The sequence below is a fragment of the Saccostrea cucullata genome, unplaced genomic scaffold (genome assembly GCF_032062105.1).
Source record: "Saccostrea cucullata isolate Sc308-1 unplaced genomic scaffold, CSIRO_AGI_Scuc_v1 ctg1902, whole genome shotgun sequence".
NCBI lineage: Eukaryota > Metazoa > Mollusca > Bivalvia > Ostreida > Ostreidae > Saccostrea > Saccostrea cuccullata.
The window spans coordinates 66,263-79,721 of NW_026937506.1; the positions used below are offsets into that span (position 1 = coordinate 66,263).

The following is a 13,459-nucleotide window of genomic DNA, read 5'->3' on the forward strand; positions in this document are numbered from 1 at the left end:
TAGCTATGGCTAAGAATAAAAACGAAACAATAAAATGTACTGTCTGTCTTTATGTACATGCTATTCATAGTTTATTTAAAACATGATGATAAATCTAGATCTCTTCCGAGGAGACGAATATACAATCCGAGGATAAATTAAGATCTCTTCCGAGGAGAGGAATATACGATCCGAGGATAAATCTAGATGACTTCCAAGGAGACGAATATACGATCCGACGTTAAATTAAGAATACTCCATTTAATGATTTAGAACTTTATACACCATACATAATGAAATTATATAACAAAAAAATGGTTGCAAATGTTTATTTTAATTAAAAGAGAATGAATCATTATGTAACAGAACACTCTTCATGCTCCAAATGAAATGGAGAATCCTCACAAATTAAGGGAAGTTTTAGTCCGTCTTCTCCCGTATAGAACGTGTAATTTCTCTCCGTCACCCAGCGCCACCTGCCGTCGTTATGACAAGTCAAAAGGAGGCCAAAGATTGGGTCAACTGCTGTCTCGCCCTTATCGTTAGGATTCAAGTTCTGATACGTCACTGTTGTCCAATTATCAAAAATGAGTCTTTCATTGTCGTCAAATGTCAAAACATTGGCACGAAATGCAAATGAACCGTTGAGATCAACTTCTGCAGAAAAACACAAGAAAAAAATTATATCATCTTCAAATTTGAAACACCACCGATACAATATGAGTTGTTGCTTTACATCCTGAATGCTCTAAAAATTATAAAATTTGATCCGCTGTATCCAAATTCAGTAGACATTTGAATGGAAAGTATTCTCTTTTTTGCGTCGTGGTACGTGTAACAATATAATATTTTCTAACGAGCATAAGCAAACTTAAGCCGAACTTTATTTCAATTTGAATAACAAAGGAATATAATGTTTTGGGTGAAATTAGAAATAAACAATTTTAATAAACTGCAGAAATATATTTTCCAGATTTAATGTGCAGCTTTTTTTATTTAGACTTTAAAATCATATTTGTAGAAAAAAAATATAAATAAATAAAATAAAATAACGATATAACTTTTTATCAAAGGTGCTTAAATATGATGTACATAATTTTTTATGAAAGAGTATCAATTTTTTGATCAAATACAAATTAGAGAAATTTGAAAATTTTTTTTTTTTTTATGTACGCGTGTGATAAAAATGAAAGCATGTTATGAATAAGTTGTTTACATATATAGCCAGGTTTATGGGGTTTACGCCTTCGAACCTCCTAAGAAACAACAGCATGCAATAACAAGATGTGTTTGTGAAACACTGATGCCACCATATGGCAACATGGCGAAGGTTAAGCTTTCTCAAATGCAGATCAAATACGTTGGTACCTAAAGTAAGGCCTTTCCATAAAATAAACATCTGACATAGAAAACCCTTGCACCACCCTTGGTACGGCCAAGGTAAGCGTTTTTAATAGTAGGTCAAAAACCAAGGTCAAGGTCAAGGTGTTAAAAGTGTCATATCCAATGAAAGGTTTTCTCACAATGACTACATAAGTGAAGTTTGAAAGACCTAAACCTTACAATTCAAAAGTTATGGCCAAAGTGAAAGTTTTCTTGTTAATACGGAAATATCTAAAGTCAAAATGTCAAAACTAGTAGTTTCAATGGAAAGCTCTTGTCACAAAGAATTGATATTTAGAATATGATATTCCTAGTAGCTATCGTTTAAGAATTAGGTCCAAAGTAAAAGTTTGGATTTTTTGTGTAAAAATATGTCAAACTCCAAGGTCAAAGTCAAAGGGTCAAGGTTTTTAATATTAAATAAAAGGTCTCGTCCGTACCATTCAAACGTTATGGCCAAGCTTAAACAAGTACTAAAATCTCCAAGGTCAAAGTTGTTGGTATCCAATGAAATGTTTCTTAACAAAGAAATATATATGTGAATTATATGTAAATTGTAACTATCTTGGTATCCACTGTTGCAATGATATGGCAAAAGTAAAAGTTTGGAATTTTTGTGTAAAACTAGATCAAACTCATAGGTCAAGGTCAAAATGTCAATTGATTTGGTACCCTAAGAAAGGTCTTGTCACAAAGAATACACGTGTGATATATAATAGTCATAGCTCCACTAAATCGAAAGCTATGGACATTATTAAAGTTTTTGCGTACAAACGGACAAACAGACAGAGAGACACACAAAGAGAGAGAGACAGACAGACAGACAGACAGAGGGACAGACACGACAAACACTATAAACCCCCGTAACATTTTTCACGCGGGCATAAAAATGTTTTTATGACCACATTGTATATGGCCAAGTTATCTGATAAGTAGATTGTTTAAATACCCGGATGGAAACATTTAACCATAAAATGTATTGTTTAATTACCCGGATGTATGCGGTTTACGCCTAAAAGCCTCCCATATCCGTCACCATACCAGACTAGAAGCTCTTCATCCGGTTCTACGTCACGTGACGTCATATAGAAGATGATGTCCTCGCACATGATAGGAACAACATTTTCCTGTTGATATTTTGCGGGAGAATTAACAAATCGTAACCAGTTACTACAGGCCGGATCTTCTGCATCTATGTTGTAAGTACCATTAGTTCCCTGTTTATCTACCTTTGAAGACAATAAGATCCTAATGGTTAAGAATGAATTTTAGTTCAGAATATGTTGTATATTTTATACTTGATGCAATCAGATCCATGTTGATCAAAATAACTTTAAGGTAATGAATATTTAGGGATTAAATGAATCTAAAAAATATAGTGTTGTGAGAGTGTTACATTAGCAATACTAGTCCCCTACCGTGTAATCTGGTTTCTTCTAAAATTGAAAGTTTTATCAGAAATCACTGAAGAGGATCAAAAATAAGAATTCATCTATAACTCATCAAAGTCAAGCAACATACACAGAAGCTAGTCAAACGGATAAACAGACGGACAGGGAGGAACGAAAGCAGAGGAAATTTTAGTCCATCTGTTTTCAACAACAGGGAACTAGAAATATGTAATTAAAATATGCAACTGCGATTCGTTTTCATTTAGTTTGATTGTTTGTGTGATTTTACCTGCCATGAATAGAAATCATCCTTCTTGTCTACAGTGTGAATAAGTTCTTCATAAACACCGAGGATCGTGAACTTCGGAACAAAGGTCTCCGCCCATGCGCCCATCCCCGCTCCCGGAAGTGACGAAGATTTGATGGCGAATCCTGCGGGCGTGGTCAGATTAGCCCTCTGGTGAGGCAGGGAACCTAGAGGAATCTTACATGTACAAGATAATGTCAAGGACATGAAACAGAGGTCAAGGACACATGATTTTAAGTATAATATTAACTTCTTACATGATTCATCTAACTACAAATATAACATTTAGACAACAACAAAGTCAGTGAAACTCTACTTAAGGGAAAATTAATGTTAGAGGTCTAGCATTAAGGAAGCTCTAAATACTGCACATTAAAGAGTTCCTTATGCCACCTATCAGAGACCTTTGGTCTACCAACCAGTTTAGTGTATTTTTGTGTTGAAGTATTGCCTGTATAGATATTTAAGATGCAACATTTTTTGGCATTCTACTATGTATCGTGAAACAAACTCTAAACGATGCATTTTTTTTATTTTGCTGTACATACCTTAGCATTAGGATTGTGTTTATATTTCGAACTTTGTACACCATGCTATATGAAATCTGCACAAACTGAGGAGAGAAAATAAATACATTTAGAATATTGTCCTTACTTTGCAAGCATATTTTCCCCTGATATAAAATGAATTTAAAACTTTATAAGACAATTTTAAAAAACCAAACCTGGTTAAAACAATATCTTTTTAGCATAACAAACGTCTAAAGTGCCTATCCATGGAAGCACTCTAACAATTTAAATGTGTATTATCACTGTCTTCATTTGAGAGGTAGACTTTTATCAAACTTATCATTACATGTAAATAAGGCATTTTACTAGTTTCTGATCCATTTTTATCTGTATTTCCTTTTCCCTTTTAAAAAATTTCTGATAAAAAATCGTACAAACTGACAGATATTGACATTTTTTTTTTATCCTTTTCTTAAAGAAAATCAGCAACAAACAAACACTCATTATAGTAAGAGTTATTTCTCTTGTCAGATAGTTAGTTAACCTTAATAGAGATTGTTCTATCTGACGTATCCGTATACGTATACGTATCCGTATCCGTATCGAGATATGAAAGGCATCTCCATCATGATGTCTAAACCATCTGGTTACATTTCCATTGCTTAATTCATGTCTAGTTTTTAACCTAATTAACAAAGAAATGATATGTAGTGTGATATTTTTAATAAAATTATATCAGTTGCTATACACGCCATATGCAATATGTCTTTTTTTTTTGGGGGGGGGGGGTTTAAAAGTTTAAAAATAAAATTAGAAAAACAAGTTTTTTTTATTTAAATGTGTGGAAAATCTTTCTCTCTCTCTCTCAATATTAGGGTATTCATTTTTCATTCTTGAAATAACAATTACAAGAACACGTACGACATGTCCCCAGTAATACATACACGTAATTATATATACAGTTAAACATCTTTTGTAAATACATGGAGTTGTACATTAACTGGGAAAGATTTAATCATGGTGCAAAACAAATGTGTATAGGGGATTCACTGAAAATGTCCATCCTCATTTCCTTTTTTTATCATCTTCTATGCCATTTATTATCACGTACTTGATGGTCATAGTATCGAACAGCTGGTAATTCCGGAGCAGTTTGAATACACTCCTAAATTGTAGGTTGATAGCTGTATCATGGGCGTTTGAAGCGAATAGAAAGGGGGCTAAATGAAAGTGGGGGGGGGGGTGCTAAACCAACCAAAAAAAATAAAAACCCCAATTTTAAGTACCTATACATTATGTCTATCTTTCCAAGAAAGTGGGGGGGGGAGGGTATGCCGCCTCTACCCCCCCTTTCCCGGTTCCGACGCTTATACGTATCCAGGGTTTCAAGGAGCTTGAGAATTGACTGTGTTCAATGTCCAAAAGTGTTGCGTTAAAACGCTATAATTGTTAGACTTGATTGATAAAACATTTGTCGATAAAGGGGGGGGGGATAATTGTTAGGTTATGATGTATCTTCCTCTCTTAATCTATTCTTTTTGCATATTAACTTCTTTTCATGAAAGTTACATGATAATATCAAATTTTATGTAAGCGCATGGTGAGGTATAGATGTCGGAACTGGGAGGGGGGGGGGGGGGGGCAGGGGGCTTAGTGCCCCCCACTTTATTTGCAAAGATGGACATAATATATGCATTGGACATCGAGGCTTAGGATAAGCCCCTTCCCCACTTTCAATAGGCACGTTCTATTTCAGTTATAGAAGAGTAAGTGGAAGTGTTTGAAAAAAAATGGTATTGAAAAAAGTTCGAACCCCCCCCCCCTGCACACACTCACATACATAATTTTTTTTATGGGTTTTGGAGAATGAAATGAACAATTTATTTGCTTGTCAAGGTTTTTCAGAGCTGAATTTTTCTCTTTGCTTCCGATGCCAATGTGAGGGGAGGGGAAAAGGAGGGAGTTGAACTGGCTATTCAAAGCATATACTCAATACTTGTAACGGTACTGAAGCGAATTATGAAATCAATTTGAAAACCCTCTTTAAAATGGCTTCAGAGTTTTATCGACCGCGTTGATGATAAGGTATTTTGAATTTCAGTGTGTGAGAAGGCAATATTTTTTTTCCCAAATAAACAAGGGGGGGGGATCTGTTATGTCATGTAATGTTATATGAAAAATACAGCATAAAAATAAAATATCGTAATATTATGAGAGAGGAAAAAGAGAAAGGGGATTTTTTAACAAATATTTTGAAACAAAATGAAATTAATTTTAAAACAATATTATTAAAACAAAATATTTTACACTTCCTTTTCCTTTTTGTTAAATCAATATTTTTCTCCCAAATGTTAGAGGTTTACTGCAGTTTAGTATTTTTAATGGAAAAATTGCCATTTGCTATTTTCAAATGCATGATTGTGTTTTAATTTACCACAAACAGTAATGGACATTGTATTAAATGATTTAGACATCGGGGTCGAGATGCCATTCTTATCTCGATACGGATACGGATACGTATACGGATACGCCAGATAGAACAATCTCTATTACTTACACTTCTTCTTCTCGGACTCAATGTCCCATTCCCTCTGAGCAATCTTATAGAGTTCCTGTTAATGTAATAGGGTTCCAATTAATTTAATACAGTTCCAATGAATGTGATAGAGTTCTTCTTCATGTAATAGAGCTCCTATTATTGTAATAAAGTTTCCTGTGATGTAATAGAGTTCCATATATTACTGTAAATCACTTTTTATTCGCAAGAACATTATTTTCGCGTAATTACGCGAGACAGCGTGTTCGCGAAAATTACATTTTCGCGTATTAAAGTATTCCTTACGATAATATAGAGGAATAACAACTATTCGTGAGAAATGTCTCGCTTACAAAGAGGTTATGACAATCTGGCGAAAATAAGGTGTTTCGAAAATTAAGTGATTTACAGTATGATAAAGTTCCTGTTAATGTAATGGAGTTTTTTTTATTGTGCAATAGTCTCTTTTAATGTAAGGTTCCTGTTATAAAGTATTTTATTACAGATTCTGTTAATCTAATAGAGTCCTTGTTATTGTAATAGATTTCTTGTAGTTGTATTAGAGTTTTTTTAAATGTAATAGAAATCCCGTTAATGTAATAGACTTCCTGGTCGTTTAATAGAGTTCCTCTTATTGCAACAGAGTTCCTGTTAATGTTATTAAGTTCCTGTAAATCTGTAAATATGATAAAGTCCCTGTTAATATAATAAATTTCTGTTAATGTGGTAGAATGATGCAGGTTTAGCCTATTCGTGACAGAGATAAAGCAAACGTTGAACAGAAAAACCAGAGAACTACAGAGCCTTGTAGTGTACATCATTCGATGTACTTTTGAGTTTTCTTAATAAGAGGGCTACATTTCTGCAGCTCGTGAATTCAGAACAAAAGCATTCTGGAAGATATAATGAAAAAATAGTTTATCCTTAAAATATATTCAAGGTCAGCCTTCTCTCTCTCTCTCTCTCTCTCTAAATTCTAAGCAATTTTCCTCTTGCATATGTATATGATGGTTGTGTAACCTTAGATCTACAGGGCAATTTCATGCATGTTATCGTCTCAGCAGTAAGTAATTTGTTTAATTGACGTTGAGATTGAATATTGTTCGTTATTTCCATATCCTTCTCAAAAGGAATGTTTACATGAATTAGATTTTAAACGTAATTTCTATTATACGGTTCAGGTTGAAAAATAAATAGTTTTTTAATTAATTTACTATATTGTATAACAACGTCTCGAAATTGGCAGTCAGAAATTAACAAATAAAAATCTTCGTTTACCAAATTTTTTTTAAAACTAACATTCCCTCCTGTTCTCTTACTTTCAATATATTTGGTGAGTATGTTTTCTTTCTCCTCCGAGTCTAGGACGACCATGTGAGCCCCCTGCTGGTGACAGAAGTCACAGGAATTCAACATGGACGTCGGTTCCTTGTGGAAAGAGAAACACCAACCACTCACATTGACAAATCCCAGGGAGCATCTCAAAACCTCGGATCCGGAAATCCCAGAGGACCATTTCAAAGGTTCCAAATTAATGGCGATCAAAACTTTCAATTGATATAAATCATATAAAGGTAGTAATGTTTTCTAGATTATGCTTTTAATTTTAAGATATTTCCACTCTCACAATTTTATGTTTTCACATTGTAGAATGTTTCATGTAATTATATAACGTTTCATATACTTCAATTCACGTCAATGAGCCACGGTAAATATGATACAATTTCAATGATAAGATTTGAGGAATCAACCTTTTTTTAAGCAATGTTTAAAACTAATTCATAACTTCAGGAAGTTTGTGCGTAATCCTACGTTTTGATAAAGCGTATAAATTAAGTTGAAATATGCTTAATTCTGTATCATTTAATTTCAGTCTAGAAGATTTTTCGGGTGACGTAGACAACTTGTGTTTAAGGATAAAAATTGAATTTTTTATCCAATCAAACATTGTGTTACATCTAGAATTAAATTATTAACGTTAAGTATTCTACAGAACTGAATTGTCCTCCCTTTTACGGCGGAGGAAGTCTTTGCTTCAGAAAAGAAAATCCTTACAGTTGTTCTGAATGTGTCACAATATTAACAATGTTTCAATATTTTTTCTATTTTCTTTTTGATATACTGATATGTAGAGTTATAGTTTGAATTTGTTTTTTACATCAAAAGTGTAATTATTTATTTGTCCGTTTTTGTCAGGTCAGAGTTTATAGTGTATTTTAGTCCGTTTCCGTTTTCATCTCTTTGTTTATCTTTAGTGTATTTTTAGAAAGGGTAGTAAGTTTAGCAGAAGATCAAGTTGATGTCAGCTACATAGATGTAGATCGTTTAAGTAAATAGATTTTAATAGAGATTTCAGTCATTTATATTTACAGAAGGGGAAAGGTAAAGTTAGGAAAACAGAATGATTTTAAGATGATACAGATTTATAAGAATAATAAGATTGTGATATATAAGGTGAAAGAACTAGAGCCAGGTCTTCTGTTTCATTCAGTGTTTGTTATCATAATAGTTAATCTGTATAAATAGGTCTGGAGTTAGAAAACTAGAAAATAATAATATATATATACTTGTAATTTATCAGTTTTGTACTTATTTGATTTACGTGTATGTTCAAATTTTCAAATGTGGCATTTTTTCATTGCTTTTCTTTTCGTTCTCATCATGTCTTTGTATTGTTTTGTTTATGTGCTTGTTTACCAAATGTGAAACCAAAAAACCCGAGTCGTATATTCAGCAAAGGATAATCGGCAGTCGCCACAACAGATTCGAAACCTCGATTTACAACAAATTCAAAACTTAAAAACCCTCTCCTTTTCTGTCTTTTACAATAATTTGGAAGGTTGGCTTTTTGCGTGGACCCTGCGGTCCACGCAGTAAATATATAAGCGAAGTTAAACCGGATGCCCTGGGCAAACGACAGGCTACGGATGCGTGCGAATGCTAGAGAGTTATTTATGTTATAAGAAGGATTTTATAGATGGTCATATCATTATGATTGCTCTTTTTCCTGAATAACAGGTTAAGCCTTGAGTGCATATTGATTGTTAAATAATATCTTGATTAGTTCTCCAAAATCACTTAAACTATTAAGGAAAAATATTAGTTGTGGAAGTCAGCCATACGTTTAAACAAAAAGTTCCTGTATTTTAAACACAATTGTGTAGTCCCTAGCAAGAATCAATGGTTAACGCATTGTTTTTTTTTTTATCTTTATAACAAAAAGTAAATAATAATTTGATTAATAAATTAAATTTGAAACAAAATAAAAGGATTAGATTTATAATCAACCTACATTTATCACACATGTATTCAATAGTATGAATTTACAAAATATACAGCCTTCTCAAACACTGCTTTTTACACACTTGTAAAACACCTTTTAAGTGTATATGTAATATGTGGCTGATAATACAAATACTTTATTCATCAACATATATGTAATATAAATGAGAGCTTTATATTAGAAGTTAACCATAATTTATATATGTACATTAGTATATTAAATGTGTGGTTAATAATACACATAAACTATACATGGCATTTGTGCTTTATATTTAACACATGTAAACCATGAGTTCATTTACGTATGTGTAACATGTGGTTGACTATATACATGTTTACCATAAATTCATTAACGTACGTGTAACGTATGGTTGACAATAAAATGTAAACCATACGTTTATTAACGTAGGTGTAACATATGGTTGCACATAACATATGTTACACGTACGTTTCACGTATGAAACACATACGTGTATTCCAAAGATACGTTTAACGTGAAACGTATGTAGTCACACATTTGTCATACGTACGTTGTATCACATACGTGAAACGTATGTTTGTAACACACGTATGTGATACGTACACTTCACATATGTGATACAAGTGTTATGTACAACCATATGTAACACGTACGTGGTACAATTAGCTGTGTATATCAGATGTATTTTAGATATAAAAATTTGAGATGTTTTTCGAAATGAAAACTATTTCAAATTTTACGAAATTCCTAAAGAATTGAGAAAGTTTGGGAAAACGTCCCCATTCTGCGGCTACCTTTGGCCTCAGTTTATAATTAGAATTGAAATAATTGCTAAGTTTTAAAACAATCATTATCTTTTGTTATTACAGAATATCAAAATTGTTACTGTGTTTTTGTTTGTCATGTATACATACACGGTAGGAATCATAACCCCGGGGAAGGGCAGGGCCATTATAGGGGAATCAAAGTTTTACATAGAAATGTATAGGAAAAATCTTTGAAAATCTGCTCAGGAAACACTGGGCCAAAAAACCTGTAACATATGTGCCCATGGAAGGATCATGCTATAGTGTAGGGTGGGGATGCATTATGTATAACAAGGGGGAAATCTGGTAAAGAACAGAACGGTCAAAGCTTCTCAACTGAGCAATGTGGCCTAAAGGCCTCTTGTTTAACAAGCTTATTCTTTAACATGCATTCTCTGTAAGCACCAAAAAAATTACTATAGGGTTTGGAAACGACATATCTCCAATTTTGATGAAATTTGCACCAGAGGTGCACCTTGGTACAAAACCAGCAAATATTGTGTTAGAAGTTTCCCACGTGCACCCGGTTGCCATGGAGACGGATCCATTGAATTTGGCCATTTTCGGCCATTTTTGACCAAACAAAAGCATGAAAATTGAGGAAATATGAATGAATTTTTATCTTTATGTAGTGAACTCAAATATAAATCTTTGTATCATAAGAAAACATCAATTGTTTAAGAATACAGGGCATATAACCAGTTATTCCAGAATTGATCCCACTCTTAGAAAATGGTTAGGCAAAATAGGATGCTCCTTCGTTTCATTTATGAAAATGTTATGAGCAATTACATTTGCATAAAAAATGTTTTAGCATTTCTCTCTTCTCTAAGAATAAGATCCATTAAATATTCATGATTTAGCACCTCTGAAAAACCCAGCGGGGTATTTAGTCCCGTTTGGACAGATCTAGTTTAAACTGACATAGTGATTTGATTTGGGTCTGACATTAGCACATTGACTTTTACAGTATATTTCATAATTACCCAGCGATGCCATCTAAAACTCTGCCCAAATTTCATTTTTTTGGATTTTTCTGAAATATATCTATTTTTAGATACATGTCATTAAAAATAGCATTGAGATCCCACTCGAATTTTTTCATGAGTGGACACTCCTAATACTGATGTTTGACGACACGTATATGATTTGAAAAATTTCCGTAGACAATTTTTTTATTTAGCCTTAAATTTCTCAAAAAATGCAAAATTTTCCATTTTTCACATTTTGAGAAACTATGCTATTTTGCCGAACCATTTTCTAAGAATGGGGTCAATTCTGGAATAACTGGTTATATGCTCTGTATTCTTTAACAATTGATGTTTTCTTATGATACAGAGATTTATATCCGAGTTCACTACATAAAGATAAAAATGCATTCATATTTCCTCAATTTTCATGCTTTTATTTGGTCAAAAATGGCCGAAAATGGCCAAATTCAATGGATCCATCTCCATGGCAACCGGGTGCACGTGGGAAACTTCTAACACCATATTTGTTGGTTTGTACCAAGGTGCACCTGTGGTGCAAATTTTATAAAAATCGGAGACATGTCGTTTCCAAGATTTTTTGGTGCTTACAGAGAATGCATGTTAAATTCTGATTTGACATTTTTTTCTGTCTTGAAGAATAAAACTTGTTTGTTTTACATACGTGTGCTATTTATTGTGATGTAAAAGGCTGGATTTATTTTGTAACAAAATGTTTTTAAAAAATTCCAGGAGAAGGGTAACCGAAATATTTCGATCAAATCCCCTACAAATCAGAAGCCGAAATAAAGACTTGATTCTTTCTTTATATTAATTCGGGGAAAAGTTTGGTTTAAAGGATATCTTTTTTTGCGACGCAGATCGTACGTTAACAAAAGATATTTTAATAAGTGTTTACTGAAGGGGACATTCATCTGTCTTTTGAAATGCATGTGTTGCATAATCTTTCTATTCCTTCTGTATCCTGTTTTGTGTTTTTGAAGACTTTTATTGTAGTATGGTAAACTGTATAGGGATTATGAGTGCTCTTAGCACCACATGGATTATTACATCAGGAAATTGTTGATAAAAGACACCCTGTTTTGAACAAACATTTCCTTCATGAAAAAAAATTATTCATTCTTTTATGAGTCTTTTATTTTCGCCTGTTTTTTTCCCGAAATCAAAGTCAGTCTACTTGGAAAAGTTATACAAAGAAAGAAACACTTGGTTGATCGTGCTTCGTGAATTATTTTCACACAAACCACACAATATGACACTGTATTCATAGGGAAAGGATCTCCATCCAAATATGGTTTGTAAAACATTCAAATTAAATTTCCTACCTTGAAACGCTTGCTGTAGTGCGCTTAAATATATTTAAAACACTAATTATAATGATATATACCCCTATGAGCTCTTAACAAGTGATGATTTTTTTTTCTTTTTGCTGTCGACTCGTGTGCATCTCCAACAGTAAAATTTTTGGGTGATAAGCGGATTGATCGAAAACAATAAAAAGCTAAAAAGGAAATAAAGTTTAGTGTATTTTAATACACATCAATTGATGAACACAGAATCTTTGATAACTATATGTATAATTGTCGCAGATCCCTAGGGACGTTTTGGAAGTTCCCCCCCCCCCCCCTTTTCAATTTGCTGCAAAGAGCAAAGTCACATTATTTTGTCTTAGTCATCACTGTAAAATATGTTTATTTAAATGTTAATGACATTGTAATACTTGTATATGAGGTAATTTGGCTGTTAAAAGAAAATGGATCAATTATTATGGAATTTTGTATCGCAAAGCATTTATACAAAATTACTTTGCAAGATATGGAAATAACGAACTTCAAACTCAAAATCCTTATCTGGAAAATTGTGATAGCATGTGATTTTTACATTAATGAAGGAAGCGTTTCAAACCCCACATCTCCATAATAGAATTTAAAAAAAAGAGTTTTATACTTATATTTTTAAGTGAAATTTTGAGTTTCTGTCTACTCTTTTTTGTGAGCTATCCTAAACTAGGTAATATTTTAGCCAGAATTTTTTCTATGCCATAAATCAATAAGCATTTTAAAATTGTTTTTTTTTTCTATTTTTTTTCTTAGTTATTTTTAAAGGTCTTTATTAGACAGGTTTATTTAAAATTAGGAGTACTTTGTTTGTTTTACATGAAATTACTTTTCCTTATAAAGTTGATGGTGAGGGAGAAATCTGCTTTTGTTGTCATGTTGTGTTGAAAATTTTCCTGTGGCAGGAGGAGAGTCTGTATAGAAATATTGTATACAGAGGATCTCACATGATTTGTAGTA

General features: G+C 32.8%; 1 pseudogene; it reads right to left on the reverse strand.

Annotated features, from left to right (window-relative positions):
* Positions 1 to 334: 334 nt before the first annotated feature.
* Positions 335 to 7,652, reverse strand: LOC134248302 (uncharacterized; annotated as a pseudogene).
* Between the last annotated feature and the right edge of the window lie 5,807 nt (positions 7,653 to 13,459).